Source organism: Choloepus didactylus, chromosome 12 (genome assembly GCF_015220235.1).
Source record: "Choloepus didactylus isolate mChoDid1 chromosome 12, mChoDid1.pri, whole genome shotgun sequence".
Taxonomy (NCBI): Eukaryota; Metazoa; Chordata; class Mammalia; order Pilosa; family Megalonychidae; genus Choloepus; species Choloepus didactylus.
In genome coordinates, this window is record NC_051318.1 from 30,541,449 (window position 1) to 30,554,158 (window position 12,710).

The following is a 12,710-nucleotide window of genomic DNA, read 5'->3' on the forward strand; positions in this document are numbered from 1 at the left end:
GATAAACAAAAGCTTCATGTTGCAGTCTAGCTGTTCTTAAGCTTTTAGGTCAAACAGACACAAAGAAGATACTAATATTCAACAATGAAGCCATTGTTTAGTTTCCCCAATATTTGAATGAGATTATCCAGTAATCATATGATCTTAATTTTATCTACTCCATCCCCTCCCAAAAATGTATATATTTATGTTGTGAAATTTTACATTTTGTTTAGTTGTAAAATGATTAACTGGGAACAAACTTTTATATTGGAAATAGTTTTTAAACTATTTTTACCTTTATGAATAATGTCATGGGTTCTAAAAAAAGTGTTTTAGAGTTATAGAAAATGCACTAGAATAGAAAAAGCAATTATAAAATATTTGGGATGCAAATAAGAGTTATAAGCTGAATTTTGTCTATTATCTCTTCTTTTTGTCTTTGTATTTATTTGAATGAACGATAAGAATTCATACTTCTTTCATTGCTTTGATTTAGAGTGACTTTGGGACAGGCAGAATTTAAAATTTTTGAAGACAAATGAAAAAATATGAGGATGTGTTCTGGAATTTACAGATCAGATGAAATGATAAGGCCAGATAGAAAACAGTATTGAGGTCTCAGTGACATTTTTGAAGAATATTTACAAAGAGACATTTAATCACACAGTAAGCATTACAACATATAAAACAGGAAGACTGAGTAATTGTTTTGTAGTGGGGGGCCAGCAGGACTGTATCATGTAGACACATACTAAGCATGTATACCTCTAATGATAAAGAACTTTCATAATCAAGAAGAAATTTTAACCAGAATTTGTTATTCAAGGTAAGTGATCTTTTGTGCTCTATCCAACAAAAGTATTAGAAAGATTTCCTGCTAAGCTTAATAATGTTATTTCTAACAGTTGTCTCAATTTGAATAATTACAGACATATTTTTTAGTGCCTACCATGAGCACACCATACCTATTATAGGGATGAAAATTCTCAGGTGCACCTATTCTCAGGTGCATCCCTCCTCCAGTTGTTCATGGACTGAGGGTTAATGGAATCGATGAGTAAAATCTTATCTATAGGATATGCATCTGGGGATCTTTGGTAAGGTACTGAAAATCAGGAAGTTAACTGAACTAAATCAATTCAAAATCTGGTTAAGAGATCTACACTAACGGCTCCTCTCTCCTTCTCCCCATAGGTAACATTGACTGGGTGTGGTGTTGTGTTCTATAAGAGCTGCAGCACACAAGAGGTGCAGCACACATTTCAGGGACTCCTCCAGATGATCGCTAGAACTACCCATGTAGGGAGAGGGGATTTCACACTGAACAAGAGTACTACTAATAATAGAGTTTTTCTCATTGTTACATAGGCAGTGATGCACTTTGTGATTTTTTTCTTTTACCTCTATAGTTTTAAGTATAATTGAAATGTTAAAATTATTGCATGAACATCAGTTGGTCCATTTATTCTTATGTTTATTCATTCACTCAACCAAAATTGATTGAGCATCTACTATATCAGGTACTGTGTTAGGTCCTGGGCAAAACAAGGAGTGAGGAAGACATGGTGCTTGCCTTCAATTAGTTGAGTTTTGCAGGAAACAATCAAATACCACAGAACACTATAGTAATTATTATAACGATAATCGTAACTATTAGTTCTGGTAAACACTATGAAGAGGGGGCAGGGCTAGCTTCATTGGCCCGAGATCTGTGCAGTTTACAGGGTGCCCTGTTAAGAAAGGCCCACACTTGGTTTAATGCTCTGTTGTCACCATCTGGAAATTTTGGATAATTTTTGAATAAGGTGGCACATACTTCATTTTGTACTGGCCCCTGCAAATAATGTAGGTGGACCTGAGAGGATGCTGCAACAGTAAAAAAAAACAAACAAACAAGGGAATACCCAGTTTAAACATGGTAATGGGGGAACACTCCTCTGAGAAGGTAATTCCAGTCGTGTTTTTTTCTAAATCAAGAGTATGGGGTACAAACAACTCCATATGCAGCTCGTTTCCTGGCCCTGATATAACTAACAGCTCTAGCTAAATCCTCATGGGTTTAAGAATTAACAGATCTCGCTCTAGTAGAACACAAACCCTTTTTTAAAAAACTAGGAAGAAATCCTTTCACAAAAATAAACAAAGGATAGAAAAAAATAATTCACAAAGCAATACACAAAACAAGCCAATAAAATATCAAAAATATTACCTGCCTCATTAATTATAAAAATAAAAATAATCAAATATTGTATCAAATTGTCAATAAAAATTATAATGTCCATAATAGATGTATTACTCAGTGTTTTTGTTGCAGGCAACAGAAGTTTAAACCAGAAGATTATGGAGGAAAAGTTTTATTAGAAAGATATTATATAACCCAGAGAGTTAGGGAGGGGATATTGGAGAACCAAGTTGAAAACTAAGTTTACGGGTATAATGCCCCAAAATATGCTTATGACTTGCTTGTAAAGAAAACCACCATAAATACTACTGACTCATGTAGCAAAAGAAGAAAGCATCCTCCCTTCCTCTGCACTTACGCCACTTCTGGATCATGAAATTTGTAAACACTCCACCCAATATTCTGACACTTGTTCTATTGCTCCTAGCTGCACAATGGATTTTGAGAGGGGCTTTCTTCCTCATGTTACCTGTCACACAAGAAGCATTACCTATATAAGGAAAAAGGAAAATAAAAGATAAATTGAACTTCTTCAAAATTAAAAATTTCTACTTACCAAAGACATTAAACTGTAGACTAGAAAAAATATTTATGACATATTTGACAAAGACATATCAAAATATATGAGGAAGTTTGTAAATCAATAGTTAAAAGAAAAACAAGACATTGAAGAATTTTCCAAATACTTGGACACACCACAAAAAAGATATATGATATGATAGCATCATATTTTAACAAGCATAAAAAGGTATGCATTTGCATTAGTTATCAAGGAAATGCAAATTAAAACCTCCTTAAGTGGGCATTTTACACCAATTGAAATGTCTGAAATAAAAAAAGACTGAAAACATTAAATGTTAGAGAGGATATGGAGCAACTGACACACTCATATTTTGCCAGTGGGAGTGTAAAATGGCTCAATCACTTTGAATTGATTGGCACTTTCTTATAAAGTTAAGCATACAGTGAAATGTATGACATCAATTCCTCTCCTAAGCATGTATCCAAGATAAATGAAAACATATGTCCATAAAAAAAGGCTTTTTCAATAAAGTTCATAGCAACCTAGTTCAAAGGATCACAAGCTAGAAACAATCCAAGTGTCCAGGAATAGAAGAATGGACAAAAAAGCCTGTGGTAGACCCAGGCTGTGAAGTCCTCGTCAACCGTACATATAAACAGAAAACTGATCCATACAACAGCACTGATAAAAACCAGCAAGCGAGAGAGTAGACACACACAAAAAAATACTGATTGATTCTCCTTATATGATGTTCATGAACTAGCACATCTAAACTTTAGTGACAGAAATAAAAAGGAGTGTCCCTGGGATAGACTGGAAAGGCACAAGGGAACTATCCAGGTGATGGAATATTAAATATCTTTCTTTGGGTATTGATTGTATGGATGTAAATAATTGCCAAAATTCATGAAAGTGAATGCTTATGATTTGTAATTTTATTTTTGTGTTACTAGTTGTTGATATATTTTCTTTGTTAATGTGATTTTTTCACATATTTTTCAAAAAAGATGACATTTCTGACATTAAATTGCTATGGACAATCCTGTCCTAGTTATTTTCCATTTTGTGACAGGGTGTCATAATTCCAGTTTTATTTCAAATTTTGCTATTTTTTTTCTTTTAGAGATAAGTATCATACCTGTGTCCAACCTCATTTGGCACAGTTATAGTCATACACCTGCTGATTTGCTATCACATGACATAATTTCCTAAAGTGCCACCTGTGATAGAACATATTGTACAGCTACAATTTAAAAGCTTTATGAATATTAAAAGCCAATGCTGCTGCTTCCTTGAATGTACTTGGCTTCATATTCTGCTCGCCATGCCTAACCCAGGTGTTGATTTAAAATTCAGTGGTACAAAATGATTATCTATCATTCTGAATTATCTCATATTCTTTTACTTCTTGATGTATCTAAGACAGAAGCCTGGGGAACACTTCCTTTCCAAATGACCATATAGCATATTTTGTCATTAAAGGCTGAAGCTTCATCATTTGGAATTTCATTCTAAACAAAGATTCATAAGTGAGCTTTCCAGCAGCTGCCTTGTCAGGTTTGTGAAAGGGAAAAATTAAGTCTACTATATTTATTTCAAGCATCCTCTGTAACGGATCTCATATGAGAGCTTAATTTTTCTTTCTGTTTATCAGGAATAAGGCCTATCAGAGGCATGGTATGTAAGTAATTATGTAAAGCCATCACACAGATGGTGGGTAATAATGAGAAATTGTTGATGAAAATCTCTCTCTTTAACAAGCAAAGAGAAATGGCATTTGACTCTCCTTCTTATAAATGATAATACCTAGTGATTGTCAAATTTGGTGGCACTATCACTTTAACAAAAAAAGAGATTTGACATTGATAATAAACGTTATTAAATGAGGATGTAACAATTTCCAGTCCAGCATTTATTTTATCAGTGTAATACACACACACACACACACACACACACACACACATCAAACTGTTAAATTTAAAGTGTTAAACCATCAGACTTTCAAAAAGAGTGAAGTCCTTCTTTCCAACACTAGCTGACCGTCTTTTCCTTTGCCCCTCTTGACCCCGTTAAGGCCTGGGTCAACTGCCCCACTTGCCAGGCTGCCTCTGGTATCCTACAGCACATCCCTTTGGAGTGCTGCTGCCCTGCCACTCTCAGGGGCACCAATGGGGGTGGGTGAGAGCACATAACATCACATTAACAAAAACAGTGGGGTTACATCAGTAACTGATGCTTGGACATACACCTAACAACCTCACAGAACACATGCGTCTTCTCCAAATGACTCAGAATCCCCTAGAGAACAAAGGAAACTCCTTGACTGTTTAAAATAAACATTTTTGGAACGATTCTGTATGCCAGGCATAGGGTTACAAAATGGACAGTGTTTCCTTCCATCATGCCCTCCTCTATGCCTGCACACAGTAGGTATCCAGGGAGCCGGAGGATGACAGCTGGAACCAGATCGCTATCCTGGTTCATCCCTGCCTGTGAAAGTGGCCACCATTCTCCTTCTTCTAGTAGGGGTATTAGTTCATTTTCAAAAGGGAGGATAGAGGATTGGGGATGGGGGAGAAAAAAGCCTGTAAAACAAAACAAAAACAATCCAACAATCCAGTAACCATTTGGGATTACAATATTTTATAACATTAAAAAAGGTAACTGAGAACAAAGTAGGTGAAAACACTACATGCCAACACAGACAATATATGACACACGACCCCGGGGGAGCAGTCAGCTGGGCGAGCATGGCAGAAGCCACAGGTTTACATTAAGAGCCTCTCAAAGGCCTGCTGAACGGACTGGATCTGCTGCTTCTGCTGTGAGCCCCCTTTGATGATGACAGAGCAGGCGATGACAGGCATGGAGACCCCACAGGCCACCCCAAGGCTTGCTTGGAGCACACAATCGCGTAGAGCACGTTCTTGTCTTCACACAGCAGCAGCAGGAATAGAATGCTCTCCAGGGGCTTAGCGTCTGCAGCCTTCACGATGAATTCAGAGACGCTTCTGTGGAGGGTTTTGGTGGCCTCATTGGCTCCTTTACGAAGCTGCTTGTGGTTACAGGACTGCTGAACAACGTCCAGTACTTTCTTGGTGAGGTGAGCATCTGGGAGGGGTTAGGCTTTCGGATTGACATCAGCCTCCGTCACGGCTGCGTTTCCTCAAGGGGTGTAGCCTAGGCAGAGCCCAATTCACTTTGAAGATTGACTCTAGACCTCCTTACAATAACGTCACCCAGAAATTCCCAAATATGCTCCTGGGAATATTAGTAACAAAAGATCCCCAGAGTTGGATTTTAACTAATAGTACAATTATAAAAATGTGCTATCATCAATTGTAATAAATGTTCCACACCAGTGCAAGGTTTTGGTGGTGGGGTGGTGTGTGGGAATCTTGTATTTTATGCACAATTGTCCTGTTAACCCACAATTTCTCTAATAAGGAAAAAAAATGTAGGGAAAAAAAATCCTATAGGCTTTACAAGACAAAAAGAAATGCTCTTCCATGGTTGCCTTACTTTGGGAATTATCAGATTATATTCACAAAAAGGAGTTTCTTTCAAAGAGAAAGGATAAAAGCATGCTCTTTTCAGTTGAGTATGAAGCTGACAATACGTGGTATAAAAATATTGATGATTCAAAGTATGTAAAGAATTTAGACATAACATTTTTCAAACATTGTTTAATAAGCATATGGAATGCATTGCCCAAAATGACCATCAGAGAAAATAAACAAATGAGCTTAAGAAGCAGACATTTTTACATCAGGAAAAGGATTAAAGCATATACTGGCAAGTCAGGGAATGGAATCATGATAAAAGTGGACAGACTATTTGAGCCACATGGTTTTTTCAGTTCCTCCACCTAAAATATAAATCTATACTTTTAATTAAAATAGGCTTCCCAAAGCCAATGCATATGGCTTTGCATGCTGAGAATTAAGCTGGCGTTGGCCTAGGGCATAATTTACATAGGTGGTTCAAGTCCTTGACTCGTTAATGAAAAACATACAATACTAGGAGGAACATTGGGAGCAATTTCTAACATGCCAGTAGACCAAGCATTAATTTTACTGTGAAACTTAGTGTCCTGTTAGAAAAAAAGAAGTTGGTGGTTAGTAGATCATAGTCAAAATACGCAGATGTCAAGCAGTAATGAATGAATGAAATATTTTAACAATCACATTTATTACCTTCAGATTTGATTTCTGCTTAGGCCTGGACTTCGTGGATTCTCTTTGGGAGCCTGAGTTGTGCACCCCTTAGCTCTGTTCCCACAGGACTATTACAGGCAAGGCTTTTTATTAATTCCTTCCTGCCCTTAGAATCTATTCCTTTTCTCCTTCCCCTCTAGTCATTGGCAGATGTGTGGATACTGAAAAGGGGATCCTTTTCTTTTTGCTTCTCATTAGGCCCCTTTAAAAGGTAATATTTTTTAGGACACTAATACATGCCAGGTACTAATAAGTGTTTTATAAAATATCAGTACATTAAATCCTACCCCAAATACTAAGAAGTCAGTTTATTTTCATTCCATTTTACAGATAAATACTGAAAGAGTAACCCTCTTTTACTGACCTTTATTTTTCAGAGGCTGTGCCAAATACTCCATGTGCATTGCCTCATTTATTCCTTACAAAAATTCTGAGAGATTACTTTTAATATTGCCATTTTATAACAGTGATGTCATCTGTAAGGTCTTGACAACAGAGCCAGGTATGAAAGTGAGACTGTCAAATGGGAAGTCCAATGTTTTCAGTACTAATTTTCCCATCCTCCTAGCTCTCTACTTTCTCTGCAGCTTTCTTTGCAGGACTCAGCCTACTACTGATCCTCATCCTGAGAATCCCGAATCACTCCTTCCAGCCTAGAATTAGGAAGACTGGTTGACAGAACCTGGAAAGGGGGTGTTTGGGTCAGTGGTCTTTTTCTCAGGGAGCTCTTCTATTAAAAGCCAGATTTAAAAAAACAAACAAACAAACAAACAAGGAAAACTTTTGTTTTCCCCAAATATATTCGTCCCCTGGGAACTAAAGGCATGGATGAATTCCTGCTCCCCCTGCTCCACACAAATCCCCACTCCCAGACCCCTCAATTTGGACTAGTACAGACTGCTTTCTTGTTAAACTGTATTCCTGTGTCTAGCCTGGACAGCCTAGGAAATTTAACCCTGATGTGTGGAAAAGCTTCTGCTATTAGTGCCTCACAAAGAAATTCTGGGAGGGGCAGTTAATAGATAGTGAAGCAACATTATCCATTTCTTCTGCTTATTCCCTTTCTGATAATGAATCAGAAGAGAGGGTGCGGAAGAGAATTACCTCAATTCACTTAGATTCCCCATCCATATAATCATTCTACAGATACAGTGTAGTGACAACAAACATTCTCCCCAACACTCATAACTGCTTTTGGTGCTCACATGCTATTTTTGGTAGTTCTGCCCATCATACTTGGATAGATTCTTTTTTTTTTTTTTTTTCATTTTTATTGAGATTGTTCAGATACCATACAATTATCCAAAGATCCAAAGTGTACAATCACTTGCCCCTGGATACCCTCATACAGCTGTGCATCCATCACACTTAATTTTTGTTCAATTTTTAGAAACTTTTCATTACTCCAGACAAGAAATAAAGTGAAAGATAAAAAAAGAAAAAAAGAAAAGGAAACTCTAAACCTCCTCTATCCCTAACCAACCCCCCTCAATTGTTGACTCCTAGTATTGATATAGTATGTTTGTTACTGTTTATGAAAAAATGTTGAAATACTACTAACTGTAGTATATAGTTTGCAATAGGTATACAGTTCTTCCCTACATGCCCCTCTATTATTAACTTCTAATTGTATTGTCATACATTTGTTCTGGTTCATGAAGTGATTTCTAGTATTTGTACAGTTGATCATGGACATTGCCTACCATAGGATTCAGTTTTATACATTTCCATCTTTTGACCTCCAACTTTCCTTCTGGTGACATAGATGACTCTGAGCTTCCCCTTTCCACCTCATTCACACACCATTCGGCACTGTTAGTTATTCTCACATCTTGCTACCAACACCCCTGTTCATTTCCAAACATTTAAGTTCATCCTAATTGAACATTCTGCTCATACTAAGCAAGAGCATCTACATTTCTTCCACAAGGCAGGAGGGAGAGTCAAAGAAGGTAGAGAGGCAAAAGAAAGAGGAAACAAAAAAAAATGACAGCTAGGAAGCAGCAAAAGGAAAAATAACCTTAAATCAAAGTAGAATAAAGAATCAGACAATACCACCAATGTCAAGTGTCTAACATGCCTCCCCTATCCCCCCCTCTTATCTGCATTCACCTTGGTATATCACCTTTGTTACATTAACGGAAGCATAATACAATGATTCTATTAGTTACAGTCTCTAGTTTATGCTGATTGCATCCCTCCCCCAATGCCTCCCCATTTTTAACACCTTGCAAGGTTGACATTTGCTTGTTCTCCCTCGTAAAAGAACATATTTGTACATTTTATCACACTTGTTGAATACTCTAGATTTCACCAAGTTACACAGTCCCAGTTGTTATCTTTCCTCCTTTCTTGTGGTGTCTCACATGCTCCCCATCTTTCTCTCTCAACCATATTGATAGTTACCTTTGTTCAGTGTACTTACATTGTTGTGCTACCATCACCCAAAATTGTGTTCCAAACCACACACTCCTGTCTTCTATCACCCTGTAGTGCTCCCTTTAGTATTTCCTGTAGGGCAGGTGTCTTGTTCACAAAGTCTCTCATTGTCTGTTTGTCAGAAAATATTTTGAGCTCTCCCTCATATTTGAAGGACAGCTTTGCTGGATATAGGATTCTTGGTTGGTGGTTTTTCTCTTTCAGTATCTTAAATATATCGCACCACTTCCTTCTTGCCTCCATGGTTTCTGCTGAGAGATCCGCACATAGTCTTATTAAGCTTCCTTTGTATGTAATGGATTGCTTTTCTCTTGCTGCTTTCAGGATTCTCTCTTTGTCTTTGACATTTGATAATCTGATTATTAAGTGTCTTGGCGTAGGCCTCTTCATATCTCTTCTGTTTGGAGGATACTGCGCTTCTTGGATCTGTAATTTTATGTCTTTCATAAGAGATGGGAAATTTTCATTAATTATTTCCTCTATTATTGCTTCTGTCCCCTTTCCCTTCTCTTCTCCTTCTGGGACACCAATGATACGTACATTATTGTACTTTGTTTCATCCTTGAGTTCCTGGAGACGTTGCTGATATTTTTTCATTCTTTTCTCTGTCTGCTCCTTTGTGTGTAGGCTTTCAGGTGTTTTGTTCTCCAGTTCCTGAGTGTTTTCTTCTGCCTCTTGAGATCTGCTGTTGTATGTTTCCATTGTGTCTTTCATCTCTTGTGTTGTGCCTTTCATTTCCATAGATTCTACTAGTAGGTTTTTTGAACTTTTGATTTCTGCCGTATACATGTCCAGTGCTTCCTTTACAGCCTCTATCTCTTTTGCAATATCTTCTCTAAACGTTTTGAATTGATTTAGCATTAGTTGTTTAAATTCCTGTATCTCAGTTGAAGTGTACGTTTGTTCCTTTGACTGGGCCATAACTTTGTTTTTCTTAGTGTAGGTTGTAATTTTCTTTTGTCTAGGCATGGTTTCCTTGGTTATCCAAATCAGGTTTTCCCAGACCAGAACAGGCTCAGATCCCAGAGGGAAGAAATATTCAGTATCTGGTTTCCCTGCGAGTGTGTCTTAGAAAATTGCTCCACCCTTTGATGCCTCAGGTCACTGTGCTTTTCTGCCCAGCAGGTGATGCCTGTTAGCCTATAATTCTTGACTGGTGTGAGGAGGTATGGCCGTGTTCCCCCAGGCTCTGGGGTCTGGTTCTGAATGGAAAGGGCCCCACCTCTTTCCTCCTAGAGAAGACAGACCCCTCAGGTGGAGGTCATTAGCATTTCAATGGTCTCCATCTCTGCTTGTGCTGTCTCCGCCCTTCCCTGAGTCACAGCCCTGGAAACTGAAAATGACTGGGGCTTTCTCCACTGAGCCAAAAAAGAAACAGATAGTCCCCTTCAGACCCAGTCCAAGGCAACCCTCCGGCTCTCCCAGGTCAGTCGTCACCCAAAGCCTCTGTCTGTTTTTTGGGGCTGCGTACCTGTAGTGAGCAGTTCACACTCGGTACTTAAAACCCCAGTTGGAGCTCAGCTGAGCTGTATTCACTTGCTGGGAGAGAGCTTCTCTGTGGCACCATGCGGCTCCGCAGCTCGGGCTATGGGGGAGGGGGTCTCCCAACCTGGTTCCGCAGGTTTTACTTACAGATTTTATGCTGTGTTCTCGGGCATTCCTCCCAATTTAGGTTGGTGTATGATGAATGGATGGTCTCGTTTGTCCCCCCGCAGTTATTCTGGATTATTTACTAGTTGTTTCTGTTTTTTTGTAGTTGTTCCAGGGGGACTACTTAGCTTCCACTCCTCTCTATGCTGCCATCTTGCCCTGGATAGATTCTTATATTCAGCTGTTCTCAGAGAATTTCTGCAATTCCCAGTCAAATGATTCTCTGTACTTATTTCCACTCCCCTTCATAGTCCTGTGTGCCTTGTCATTCATACTTTCCCATGATATACTTCTACCTATTCTCTACATACATTCTCTTGCCCTGCTCCCTCTCTTATTGCTACTTGGATGCTTTTTTGGTTTAATGAGGTTAATAGTGGAAACTTCCTCATAGGATTATTGTGGTAATTGTATGAAATAATACATAAAAAATAATCAGCCTAGTGTCAGGTACTATATAATGTTCAATTAAATTGGCTGACTTTAATTCCTGAAGGGTGTTATGTAATGATCTTCCAGTTTTTATCAAAGAAGACAGCAGTTTCTCTCCTTCCATTTTCTCCTTCTAACAAAAGTACTAACTAACATTGCCTTCAGTTACTCTAAATATGTGAGTAGATCCTCTCTGTATGCCTGGCCTGGGCATGGTAGTGTCCTCATGTCTCAATATTGATCCTTTTCACTATTGTTTCCCATGACCACAATGAATCATTTACTTTGGGGAGCCAACTTTCTATTTTGATCAATCAATTTAGGCAAATCGAACGTTAGGTTATTATTCTTGGGAACATAAGGGGCTTACCCACATTTTAGAGATGGTATCTTAGTATCCTAAGTCTGCCATAACAAAGTAGTACAAACTGGGTTGCTTATAACAATAGAAATGTATTGTCTCACAGTTCTGGAGCTAGAAGTGTGAATTCTGTGGGAGCAATTCTGTTCCAGGGCTCTTTCCTGGCTCCCAGCTTTGGCTTTCAGCGATCCATGTTGTTATCTTCCCAGGCTATCACATGGCCTCCTCTTCTCCCAATATCTGTGACCAAATTTCCTCTTCTTGTAAGGACTAAGGGCCCTCCCTACTCCAGAATCACCTCATGTTAACTTGCCTAATTCCTTCTGTAACTACCTTATTTTCAAATAAGGTCCCATTCGGATATTCTGGGGATTAGAACTTCAACGTATCTTTTCGGAGGACACTATCCAACTCATGGACGTTAAAAGAGCATGAAAAACTCTGAATGGCTGTAAAGGCTAATGACTTGAAGATGGGAAAACTGGAAATGGGAATTTGTCAGGAGGCCATTTTATCTGGTCAGGTAAAAGTTGGCGAGAATCTAAACTAAGTCAGTAGCAGGAGAGATGGAAAAAGGGATGCACCCAGAAGATACCAGAGGATCACTTAAATTTGGTTGATTCCAGCATTCCCCAAATTTATTTGACTGCACTATTTTCTAATACTTGAATCACCAATAAGCATTTGTCAAGGGCTACCAAGGGTGGGAAGTGCTTGTCTAACTTTTGAACTTTAATTAACATACTATCTCTCCTTCGTAAGTCCTTATAACAATGTCTGTTTCAATTGTATATGTTTTGCTGGTCAAAATGCCAAGAAATTCTCCCAGCATGACTTTCATTTGGTGAAATCTTGCTGTGAATTTCTGAAGCGTTTGTTCTCTTCCAAAACTCCTGCTTTTATTGCTCAAAATTTCCTAATTTC

At 38.2% G+C, this 12,710-nt stretch overlaps 1 pseudogene; it reads right to left on the reverse strand.

Moving 5' to 3' along the window:
* Positions 1–5,455: 5,455 nt before the first annotated feature.
* LOC119506800 lies at positions 5,456–7,308 on the reverse strand (annotated as a pseudogene).
* Between the last annotated feature and the right edge of the window lie 5,402 nt (positions 7,309–12,710).